Source organism: Cupressus sempervirens, chromosome 10 (genome assembly GCF_028749045.1).
Source record: "Cupressus sempervirens isolate cs-2001-9-10 chromosome 10, ASM2874904v1, whole genome shotgun sequence".
Lineage (NCBI taxonomy): Eukaryota > Viridiplantae > Streptophyta > Pinopsida > Cupressales > Cupressaceae > Cupressus > Cupressus sempervirens.
In genome coordinates, this window is record NC_143127.1 from 665,704,176 (window position 1) to 665,717,548 (window position 13,373).

General features: G+C 35.2%; 1 pseudogene; it reads right to left on the reverse strand.

Annotated features, from left to right (window-relative positions):
* LOC149535590 (kinesin-like protein KIN-7K, chloroplastic) overlaps nt 1-11,412 on the reverse strand; it is a 190,609-nt pseudogene extending 179,197 nt beyond the window's left edge.
* Nucleotides 11,413-13,373: the final 1,961 nt, after the last annotated feature.

Below are 13,373 nucleotides of genomic sequence, written 5' to 3' on the forward strand. Positions count from 1 at the left end.
AAGACTATATAAGGCCAAACTCAACCTTTTTCAATAGGTTGGAAGAGGAAGAAATGATAGTGTACAGACTATAATCAACATTCTCATTAATACATAAGTCTCTTGCTTTGAGTATTTTTTCATGCTCTGTATAGATTAGACTTAGGTTTTTCTAAGTTGGAAGTGTTAGTGTAGATTATCCTTCTTATTTTTTGTATTTTTTTCTTTTTTCAAAGGTTTTTTAGTGCTTAGATAAATTATTTTGTGTTCCAGCAGTTTGTTGTTCTAAACATGGCAACTAGCATAAAATGGGGTCTTAGCACCATATCCCACTGTATGAAATGTACAGCCTTTTGGGACTTAAGACTAGACTTCTTGTACATTATGTATAGAAAAGAAGGTCCCATGGGAAGCACAAAAAGAATTTTTAGTGTGATGCCCTAGGTAAGCAAACCATGTTTGGTTAGGGATCACAAATTTGAAAAAGAGCATTTAGAGTGGATTGGAAGAGTAGATACTCCAATCTAAGAAAATGTGAGTAAGTGGATGGTGAATAATAACCACAATCCATAGGAGGAGTCTTGATAAGGTCTTTGAGCAGGTTTAAAACCCAAATAGCACCAAAACCCTTAAAACCCTAAAATTGTGTTTAGGCTATATGGACAAGTTGGGGGCTTAAGAATGCCAAAATATTCAAGTATTCCAAAAGGGTATCTAGAAAGGTAGTTTAATTTTATTCTTGTTAAGGTATTTTTCAAGATATCTCAATTTTAATGCATTTAGAGGGGTAATTCTAATAGCCTTTTTCCAAGCAACTAAGTACAAATTGACCTATGGATAGCAACTCCAATAGGTTTTTGCACTTTTTTTGGGTTTGTAATTTTGATGAGTGACCTAAGGCATGCCTAGGTATCCATTTTATCATATAGGAGATTGAATCAGCATTGGGGTTATATTTGTGTATTTGTGAAGTTATAAGCAAGCTTGTACTAACCAATTGATGTGCACTAGTTAAAGCAGTAGGATCTCTTTGATAGAATCATCAGAGGCATAAGGTGTGATATAAACCCTATTCAGTCAATTAAATGACCTAGTTGAGACTCTAAAGTGCTTGGGGTTTGAGAGAAATATTGGTTGTCACATCAAAGAAAGTTAAAGACTTGGGAAAAGTTGGTGGATGTCTACAGCTATTGGAGAGTTAGTAGGTGAAACTAGCATGGTGACAAATGTAGAACTAGCCAAGGAAGCTAATGAACAAAGGGAGAATAACAAAATTTTGTAAGAGTCCCTTGCAGGTGTAAAAATGCAACTACATGCATTTGCTAAAGTAGCTAGGAGGAAAGAAGAAGAAGAATTTGAGAAGGGTAAAGAGGTAGCAGAGGAGGATGTAGTCCTAGAACCTAACCCTGTCTTGAATGAAGAGCATTTCTTGAAGGCTATTAAAGACCTAGGACAAAAATAATTGGAAGGTGCACACCAATTTTTGTTTGGAAGATGGATATTGATGCAGTCAAGCATTGGATATATGACATGGAGAACCATTTTGAGTGTGAGGTGGTATCAGAGGCACAAAAGGTTAAAGTTTCTCAAAAAAGGCTTAGAGGTTCATCTCTAACATGGTGGAAATACCTATAAGATAAAAGAATCAGCATGGGTAAGACTCCTATAGCTAATTTGAAGGTTATGGTCACTAAAGTGAAGGATAACTACCTCCTTGAAGACCTTTAAATCAAGCTCCACAAAAGAAGGCAAGAACTGAAGAAAAAAAATCTAGATGTAACCTCTTATACTGAGAAATTTTAGAAGTTATATCTAAGATTTAAATATCAAGAAGATAAGCCAATCAAAGTGGCAAGATATCTAGGTGGTTTAAAGTGGAACATCTAGGAAGAGCTCAATTTGTGGGTACCTACCATAGTTCAAAGATTCCATTAGCTAGCTCTAAAGGTAGAGGGAAAGAACCAAAGGAAATGAGATTATAACTTCAAGGATAGAGGTAAGGGAAGAAATTAATGAGTACAAAGGGGAGGCTACCAAAGTAGTGGAAGTGAGCAAAACAATCAAGGATAAAGCAAGTTCACAGAGAAACCTAGTGATAACTCCTTAAGAGGTGGTTACAATAAAGAGAGAGGCAACCAAACTTAATCAAAGAGAGGGAGAGGAAACCAAGGATGATCAAATAGAGGGAGAGGATCAAGCACATCCAATTCATACTTTGCAAGTATGAAATGTTATAATTGTGGCCAGTTGGGTCATCTAGCCTATAGATGCCTAGACAAATCTTATTCCTCAAATCAAGACAAAAGAATGGTATATGTGCAAGAGGACTGCAAAAAAGAATATAATTTAGATCACATTGAATCTAAGAAAGGTGATAACCTCATGTTAAGGATATTTTTTATCAAACAACTAGCTCCTAATGAACCTAAATATAGGAGGTCATTGTTTACGATAAAATGCAAAATCCTAGGAAAAGTATGCAAAGTGGTGGTTGATTCAAGTTCTACTAATAATGTAATATTAGAGGAGGCTATTACTAAGTTAAAATTGTAGAAGATACCTCATGAAAACCCTTATAATTTTATTTGGCTTAACAAGGTACAAAGCATCTTGGTGAATGAGCAAACTTGGATGGAATTCTCTATAGCAGGATATAAGGACAAATTGTTGTGTGATGTTTTACCTATGGATGCTTGTCATCTCTTTCTAGGTAGGCCTTTCCAATTTGATAGGGAAGTTGTATATGATAATAGATAAAATACCATAACTTGTAAGAAGGAAGGAAAGACCTTCAAAATTATGTCCTTATTGGAAGGGGAGGAAACACAAGCCAAAGTGCCTAGTGTTTTTTTGTAGTGGGAAAGAGTTTGTTAAAATCCTCAAGGATGAGGAATGTCAAAGTTTTATAGTAGTGCTAAAGTTTGAAGCAAAGCAAAATGTAGCCTAGGAACCCTTACTAGTTGAAGTCCAAACATTGCCTTAAAAGTATAAGGACATATTGATTGATGGTACTCTAGCTACTCTACCTCCTAGGAGAGTTATTAGTCATCAAATTGACTTTGTTCCAAGTGATTCCTTGCCTAATAAAGAAGCATAAAAACTCACTCTAGATTAGAACTTATAATTGGAAAGAAAAGTACAAGAATTGATGGATCAAGGCTTGATAGAAAAGAGCATAAGCCCATGTGCAATTCCTATTGTGTTGGCATCTAAGAAAGGAGGAAAATGGAGATTATGTATAGACTTAAGAGCCATAAATAGGATCACAATCAAGTATAGTTACCATACCTAAGATTGAGGATCTCATGGATTGCTTTGGAGGAGCAAAATATTTCACTAAGTTGGACTTGAAGAGTTGTTACCACAAAATTAGAATAAAGGAGGGAGATGAATAGGAAACAATATTTAAGACTACTGATGGTCTTTATGAATGGCTTGTAATCTCATTTGGTCTTCCCAATGCTCCGAGCACATTCATAAGGCTCATGAATAAAGTGTTCAAGGATTTATAGGCATATTTTTAGTTATATATCTAGATGATATACTTATTTTTAGCAAGACTAGAGAAGAGCATATCATGCATGTTGAGGCAGTTTCGAAGAGGCTTCATGAGGAGAAGCTAGCCATAAATTTGGAGAAGTGTGACTTCTTCAAAGAAGAGCTTGTGTACCTAGGCTTTGTGGTATCTAAAGGCACATTAAATATGGAAAAGGAGAAGATTTTTGCTATACTATATTGGCCAACACCTACCAAATCTAATAAGGTAAGAAGTTTCCATGGTTTGTCTCAATTATATAGGAAATTCATTAGGAATTTTAGTGGTATTTGTGCACCCTTGTTGGATGCTATAAAGGGTCAAGTCAAGTCTAAGTTTAAGTGGACCTTAGACGTTGAAAATTCATTTGAAATTTTGAAGAAACAAGTAGCTACTCAACCTATCCTACAATTGCCTAGTTTTGAGAAATTGTTCACCTTAGAATGTGATGCAAGTGGCTTAGTAGTAGGTGGTTTTTTGAGTCAAGAAGGTAGACTAGTGGCTTTTTATAGTGAGAAGATTAATGTGGCCAATAAGAAGTATTTATCCTATGAATTAGAGCTCTATTCCTTAGTTCAATGTCTTAGGAAGTGGAGAATATATTTTTTGACCAAATAATGTTCTTTGTTTAGAGATAATCAAGATCTTAGATACATCAACACTCAAGAGAAGCTCAACAATAAACACTTTAAGTGGATGTAGTACTTGCAGGCTTTTACCTTCATAGTCAAGCATAAGAAGGGATGGTTGAACAAGGTGGTAGATGCACTAAGTAGAAGGATCATGATAGTCCAAGAGATTCAAGTCCAAAGCATCGGAATATAGAGTTTTCTGAATCTTTACAAAGAAGATGAGGACTTTACTAAACCCTAAAAGGTATGCATGGATTTTGAGAATCAATTTCATAGAAAATCTTTAGAATATACCTTGTAGAATGGGTTCTATTCAAGAGTAACTAGTTGTGTTTGCCAAGGGGTTACTTGAGAGAGAACCTAATATAGGAGAAGCATAATGGTAGCCTAAGTGGTCATTTTGGCATCATCAAAACCATAAAACTAGTGCAAAGGTTTTATTTTTGCCCAAAGTTAGAAACAGATGTAACCAAGTATGTGGAGCACTACATGGTGTACTTGAAATCCAAAGGAGGAATTAGCAATGTAGGTCTATATCAGCATTTGCCAATTCCAAATAGGCCATGGGATTATCCAAGTATGGATTTTGTTGTAGGTTTACCAAAAACCAAGCAAGGGTATGATAGCATTTATGTTATTGATAGATTTAGCAAAATGGGGCAATGCATTCCATGTAGGGAAACTAATGATTCTAGTCATGTTGCCCATATATTTTTCTAGGAGGTTTTATAGATTCATGGACTCCCATTAAGCATTTTGTCAAATAGAGATGTTAAATTTATGAGCCATTTTTGGTAAACCTTGTGGAAAAAGGTTGGTATAAACCTATCATTTGGTTCATCTTATCATCCCCAAACTAATGGTCAAACTAAAATGGTGAATAGGACCTTAGGGAACCTTCTAAGGTTCCTAACTAATGAATATGATCAAAGTTGGGATGTTATCATTTCACAAGTAGGGTATGCCTATAATGATAGCAAGAATAGGACAACTGGAAAGAGTCCTTTTGAGATAGTTTATAGAACACATCCAAGGGGTGTATGTGAATTGAGATATCTTGGTGATATGGATCAGAGAAGTGGTCAAGCTAAAGAATTTTTTCAAACCATGAAGGAGATTCAAGAAAAAGTCAACAAGACCATCCAAGATAACACTCAAAAACTCAAGGCCAAAGTGGATGAAAAGAGGACAAATGTTCAGTTTATTGTTGGTGACTATGTCATGGTCCATTTCAATAAAGCAAGGCTTCAAAAGGGGGTACCCACGAAGCTATAGATAAAGAGAGTAGTCCCTTGAAAAATCCTGGCAAAATATGAAGAAAATGCCTAAAAGGTAGACTTCTATTCAGATTTAGGCATATCCCCTCTTTTTAATGTGCAAGACTTGGTGGAATACAAAGGTACCTTACCTCATATCATTCTAGATGTTCATGATGACCTTGAACCTACTACAGAGAAGGTGTTAGACTCAAGGGTTAAGAAGTCTACAAGGTACAAGGCGTATATGGAGCATCTCATCCAATGGAAGGGTAAGCCAATTTTAGAGGCTACTTGGGTTTCTCAAATAGATTTCAAGAAGCTTTAAATACCCTTAGACATGTTTCCATTAGGTGTGACTTAGTCTTTTTGATGGGGGGAGTATGGTGCAAGAGCATCTAGGTAGGCTGAGGGTAGACCTAGGGATTCTTTGGTGTTTTCTTCTTGTAGTGATTATAACCACATAAATAGAGTAATATTATGATCAACTTGGTCCTAAGGTGAGGTTAAATAGGTTTGAAGAGTCTCACAATGCACTATTTCTCCTAATTGCTCAAAAAGTGCTCATTTTGCTCAATATGGCATTTTTGGGTTTTGAGGGCAAAATAGGGAAAGAAAGTGTTTTAGGGTACTTATTAGGTATTTTTTATCGATATTAGACCTTTTGGAAGTTTGGTAGCAAGTAGAGCAATTTTGGGTAGACAATTTGCAAAATTGCAAAAAAATTCTCAGTTCTTGCAAAGTTGTCATTGACAACTTTTGCAACTTTTATGCAAGAAGAGAAATTTTATTTTGGTATCCCTTAAACCACTTAAATTAGTTGTAAATTTACATTCCAAGCCTATATAATTCAAAACTCAACCTTTTCAAGAGTTTAGAAGAGGGAGAAATGGCAGTGTACTAACTGTAATTAGCATTTTCATTAATACAACAGTTTCTTGCTTTGAGTGTTCTTTTCATGCTTTGTAAAAATTATACTTAGGGTTTTCTAAGTTGGAAGTTTTAGTGTATATTTTCCTTCATTTTTTATTTATTTTTTTTGTTGTTTCAAATGGTTTGTAGTGCTTAGATAAATTATTTTGTCGTCCAACAATTTGTTGTTCTCATCAGGGTAGCTAGCATAATATTGGGTCTTAGGGCCATCTCCCACCATATGAAATGTATGGCCTTTTGGGACTTGGAATTAGACTCCTTGTACATAATTTATAGAAAAGGAGATCCCATGGGAAGCACAGAAAGCATTTTTAGTGTGATTCCCTAGGCAAGCAAACCATGTCTAGTTAGGGATCACAAATTTGAAAAAGAACATTTGGCGTGGATTGGAAGTATAGATACTCCAATCCAAGAATTTGGTGAGTAATTATATGGTGAGGGATAGTTCCAACCCAAAGGAGGAGTCTTGATAAGGGCTTTAAGGAGATTTAAAACCCAAATAGCACCAAAACCCTTAAAACCCTTAAATTAAGCCTAAAATTGTGTTTGGGAAGTAGGGACAAGTAAGGGGGTTAAGAATTCCAAAATATTAAAGTATCCCAAGAAGGGTATCTAGAAAGGTGATTTATTTTGGTCCTTGTTAAGGGATTTTTCAAGATATCTCAGTTTTAATGGGTTTGGAGAGCTAATTCTTATAGCCTTTTTCCAAGCAACTGAGTACAAATTGACCTGTGGATAGCAACTTGAATAGGGTTTTTTACTTTTTTGGGGTTTGGAATGTTGATAAGTGACCTAAGGCATGCCTAGGTATCCATTTCATCATATGGCATATTGAATTAGCATTGGGGGTATATTTGTGTATTTGTGAAGTTATGAGCAAGCTTGTACTAACTAGTTGATGTGCACTAGTTGAAGGAGTAGGATATCTTTGATAGAATCCTTGGAGGCAGAAGGTGTTATAGAAACCCTATTTGGTCAAGTAAACGACCTAGTGGAGACCCTAAAGTTATTTGAGTTGGAGAGAAAGATTGGTTGTCACATCACTAACAATTCCAGAATTATCCTCTTCTTCATATGAATTATAATCTACCATCTTTTATTTATTTCCAAGCTTTTCTTCAATCCTTAAATTTTCACATTCAACTATTGTCTTAGTTCTATATTTAAAATATGTGTATTCCTTTCTTTTTAATGAATAGCCAAGAACATACCTTCATCACTTCTTGGATCAAACTTACCAATGTGGTCATCTCTCTTAATATAACATTTTCTCCCAAATATTCTGAAATACTTAACTGATGGTGAATGACCAAATCATAGTTCATAAGGTGTCTTTTTCATACATTTTCTAAGTTTTACTCTATTCTAAGTGTGCACTATTGTATTGACTACTTCTCTCCAAATTTTCTTAGATACATCATTCTCAAACAACATCACTCTTCTTGCCTCTACTACTGACTTATTTCTTCTTTTAGCAGTCTCATTCTACTCAAGTGTTCTAGGTGAGGATAGTTTCTTTTAATTTCATTCTCTTCACAAAATGTGTTAAATTCTCTAGAGGTGAACTCTCCTCCTCTATCTATTCTAAAAAAATTTATCTTAACACCAGATTCATTCTCAACTCTATTCTTAAATATCTTAAACTTCTCAAAAGCTTTAGATTTCTCTTTAACAAATGCTACCCACATCATTCTAGTAAAAACATTAATGAAAATCATAAAGTACCTTTTTCCATAGAATCATCTTGTTTTATGGGGACCACTTAGATCTACATGAATGATCTCTAGCTTCTCTGTGGTAGTGAACTTCTTGCTAGGAAATGATACTTTATTCTGTTTAGCCAAAATACATTCTATACAAATAACATTAGTAGGCTTTGTAATATTAAGCAATTTTTTCAATAGAAATGTACTACTAACCTTTATAATATTATAAAATGTTATGTAACATAATCTTCTATGCCACAACCAATTTTTGTCCACTTTAGCTACCAAATATGTCATTTCAATAGGATTCAACTGAAATACATTACCTCTGGATCTTGTGCCTATTCCAACTAGCTTACCATCTCTATCTTTGATAATGTTGGTCTTCTCAATGAATTGCAAGTAATAATCCTTCTCTACCAACTGTCAAACACTCAACAAGTTATGCTTCAATCCACCAACAAAATAAACATCATCGGTGTTAGTTTTACCATCAAGAGTAATGGATCCAATTCCTATTATATGACAAGCTACATTGTTACCAACTCTAACAATACCTCTATCATGATTCCTTATCTTAGCATACTTATTCATATCACTAGTCATGTGATGTGAACAACTATTGTCAATTATCCAATCTAATTTATTTTCCACTTGGGAAACTAGAGCTCTTCTCTAATTTCTCTTTCAAGATCATCTTCCTTGATAGCTACAAATCCTAATTCATCATCACTTTCACTTTGACCATTCTCATCAGATTCTTCATCTTCATTTGCATACAATTAGCTTCTATCTCTACTAGGCTTAAACTTTCCCTTATACTTTTTCTCTCTTTTAGGAAATTTAGATGCATAATGACCAAATTCATCACAAATCCAACATTTAAAGATTTTCTTACCATTTCATTCTCTTCTGAAAAGAAGGGTTATTCCTTCCTCAATCTTCTTATCTTCATCAATTTTTTTGCTACGTCTAATAAAATCTCCATGTGTGCTTGCACTCCTTGTCAAATTAGGTCAAATGTTCAAGGCACTGAAATCTATTTCAACTCTAGCTAGATCTCCAGATTGTCTCAAATCTACTTCTGCAAATTTAAATCTTCCAAGAAACATTTCCTTTGTGAAATTTTTAGTGTAGGGCATTACTAGCTGAATCATCTGAGAAACTTCACTAAATGGTGGCATCAAAATTTTCAAGATCTTCCATATTACTTCATCTTCTTCCTTGGTTCCACTAAGAGACCAAATCCCTATAACAATATCTAATATTCTACCAATATAGCTTCTTACATATTCATCTTCCATCATCTTAGCATCTTGAAATGCACATATCTAATTCTACAATCTCATTCTTTTTGCATGTGTATCACCTTCAAAAGTATGTTCTAATTCTTTTCAAATTTCATTAGATGTTTGAACTAACTTTACCTGACTATATTAATTCTCTAGAAGAGCTCATAGTAGAGCTTCTCTAGCTCTCATGTTACACATGAATAAATCTCTTTCTATTTCAATGCATAATTCAAGTTGTTCTTCTTCCACACTCATCTTCTCACTCTTTGTCAAGATCCAATAACCTAGACCCATGCACAACAAATGAGTCTTCATCTTCTCCTTCCAACTATCATAGTTGGCCCCATCAAATCTAGGACTATCCTATCTCAAAAAAAATTCCATTGATCTCCCAAATCTATTAAGCTTATCCTTCAAGGACCTGATGCTCTGATACCAATTGTTAGAATATATAGTCCACCAATATAATTGAGAGGGGGGGTGAATCACTTATCCAACTAATATCACAATTAGAAACCTTAATAAACTTTAACCATATGATCAATATAATCAGAAACAACAAAAAGATACTCATACACTATAACACCAGATATATTAACTAGGGAAACCCTTGATCATAGGGAAAACCCCAGTGGGGATAGTACCCACAAGATGATGTACTAATATTAATTTTCCTTGTTAGGGGATGCACCCTATTAGGAGTGTATGAATACATTTAGTACATATGAGTCCTTGTTAGGAGACTTTGAATCCCTGTTAGGAGATTCCAACCTTGTTAGAAATTGTGCCAATTCTATTAGGAGTTGTGGAGGATAGCTGGACCCACCGCCCAAATAGCTTCAAGGGAAAGACCAATTAACCCACCATCCAAATGATATTTATATTATTCCTTACAAAATAATAGAAATTAAATGAAATTCCTTCCTCTTCTTTTATCCTATCAGCCAGACCTCTACTCCTTCTAATCTTGTAACTGTTAGAGTAAATAATTATTTATTTATTATTTATTCTTTTACTTAAGCTTAATTAAGTAAATGCATTTATTAATTAGTTGTAGTCTAGGAGTTTGTTATAAGTTGTTGACAATACAGGAGTTTGTTCTCTCCTAAGTCATATTATCCTCTTTTTTTGTTTGAGGACTTTCCACCTCATGTGGATGTATGCTTAGTTGTCACACTTATCTCCTAGCATCTTCTAGCTTGTTCTAGGAGATTCCTTGAGGCCTTTATAAGTAGTCTCTCCCTAATTGTATTACATCACATTTTATTATAAATACAATTTCATTATTTTTGCATAGTTGTTGTCTCTCATGTCCATTTAGGGTTTTTTCCTTGCTCCATGCTCTTCTCTTCTTGGTTTCTCTTTGATAGGTTTTTGCATGCAAGTGATCTTGGGCATCTTCGAAGTTGGATATCATCAACTCCAATATGGTATCAGAGCCTTCTTGTTGCCACTTGGTTGAAAGATTTTTGAAGCTGTGATTTGAAGTCACAAACTCTAGTTTGTTTATGCATTTTTTCTTCAAATCGAGGGAACAACAAATTTTTAGAGCACATTGGACCCAAACAGATGCTACCATTTGGTTCAAAAGGTACTTTTCAGCTAGGATCCATATAAAATTCATCTATTTTGAACACAGGGCTCTGGGAGGCAAAAAAAAATCATTCTAGGGCTATTGTATGGACTATACAAATGATTTTTGGGCATTTATTACACTTTTATCTTAAAAATTTATAGCGCCATCAGGCAGCCACTACCACACCACCCATAATGGCCATAGTCGGTTGCACTGCAGTAGTAGCATAGTAGCCTAGCCTCCGTCGATGAGCCACCCTCCTTTCTGCTCAATCGAGGCAGCACTACCTATCCCACCATTCCTCCACCTCCTACTAAGCTCAGCCCAGACACCTTAGCAAGGATAGTCAACAAGATTTTATAGCACAGTACCCACATGGAATTTGACAACACCAATCCCATTGAAACATGTGCCAAGGCTGCCACGCGGTACATTTCCATGTGGCCCCTACCATGTGGCGTCCATGTGGCACTGCCACGTGGCCTTTTTGCTGCAATGGCCATTAAACTGTCAAATTTAAACTAGTGATTTGCTAACATCAGCATGACATTGGTACTGCATTAGCATACCTTGCTTGCACATCTCCAGGGTTAATTTTAAACCTATTTGCAATTTTTTGGCCATAACTTCAGCATACGAAGGTATTTTTCCGATCCAAAAGAAGCACCGAAAAGCTAGTTCTAAGAAAAAGACATTGGTGTAGGCATTTTTAGATTTTGATTCATTTTTATTGCCTATTTTTTCAGTTAAATTTTGAAGTTCTATTTTTTCCTCCAGCTTGCATGTCTTTTGCATCCCATGTTAGTTTTTTGAAAATGTTGTATTTTTCGAAAGTTGGTTCTATCATCTTTTAAAAAATGTAGTCATTTTCCTTAGATTTAGGCCCATGCTCTCTATCATGTTTTTGGCATTTTTTCTATATGGTGGCTATCTTGGGTGTTTTAGGTCCACGGATCATTTTCCTAGCATGGTTTCCTTTGTTTTGGGTTGTACTTTATTTTGTTGTAGCTTGTTTTTAGTTTTATTCATTATAGCTATCATTTTGAAGCACTTTTATGTATCATGCTAAAATAAAGTGCCACTCTCACATTTTAGGGGTCATGAACATTATTTTGAGATAGTTGTACCTGCACTATTTTCATAAAGCACCATGGGGGGGATAGTTATTTGCTATTTTAGGCCTTCTCCCTTTTTCAAGTGAGTGTCCCTTCCATGACATTAGCCCCATGCAAAGTCATTTTGATCATGTCTTTATAGGTGTTTGTACCTCTTTCCCTCTCTTGTCATTCTTGGTTTGTCTATAGCAGAATTTGTCCCACCTTCTCAGTTGCATCTCATCTCACTTCGTCTGCATAAAGGGGGGGTTATTTTTTTGTTCTAATGGATCCATGGTTTGATGGTTTGATAGTGTGAACTATGTATTTAGTGGTTGATCCTACATACAAGGTGACTGCAGTGTCTAGCTACCTATGCATTTTGGTGAGATAGATCATCTACCATATAGACATGCTCGGTTTGTGCCTTCTTCTTACATGGAGGTTCTTCAGATCAATATTTTTCTTTCTGTTGGAAAATTTTGTGGCTTCTTCAAGCTTCAATGATGCTCTTCATGATCACTTCTTGTTCCTATTTTAGGGGACATTTCCCTAGTTGGAGGCTTCTTCAGTTCTTCACTAGGTTCTCACCTCTTTTTGGGGGAGGGTTTTTCCCACGTGGTTTTCTCTCTTTCCCATTTTCAAAGGTTACATCTTTTGCATTGTACATGGGTACCTAACATGGCCTTGTTTTTGGGACCCATTCTGCATTTTGTATTCATCTTAGTTTTGTGAGCTTAAGGCATTTCTCTAAGTTGCACTTAAGGGGGGTGTTAGATTAAATAATTTATTATTTATTATTTATTCTATTACTTAAGCTTACTTAGGTAAATGCATTCACTATTTAGTTGTAGTCTAGGAGTTTTTTATAAGTTGTTGACAATACGAGATTTTGTTCTCTCCTAAGTCATACTTATCCTCTCACTTTGTTCGAGGACTTTCCACCTCATGTGGATGTATGTTTAGTAGTCACACTTATCTCCTAGCATCTTCTAGATTTTTCTAGGAGATTCCTTGAGGCCTTTATAAGTGGTCTCTCCCTCATTGTATTACATCACATTTCATTGTAAATACAATTTCATTATTTTTGCATACTTGTTGTCTCTCATGTCCATTTAGGGTTTTTCCCTTGCTCCATGCTCTTCTCTCCTTGACTTCTCTTTGACAAGTTTTCACATGCAGGTGATCTTGGGTGTCTTTGCAGTTGGATTTCATCAACTCCAATGGTAACCAGATTAAAAAAATCACATTCAATAATCTTTTGGATTGTTTGCACACATTCCTCAAACACTCTACTCATTTTCACACTTTGCACTTGATTCTATAATCACACACACTTTTCAAACGAGGAAAGTATCTTTCCTTTATAC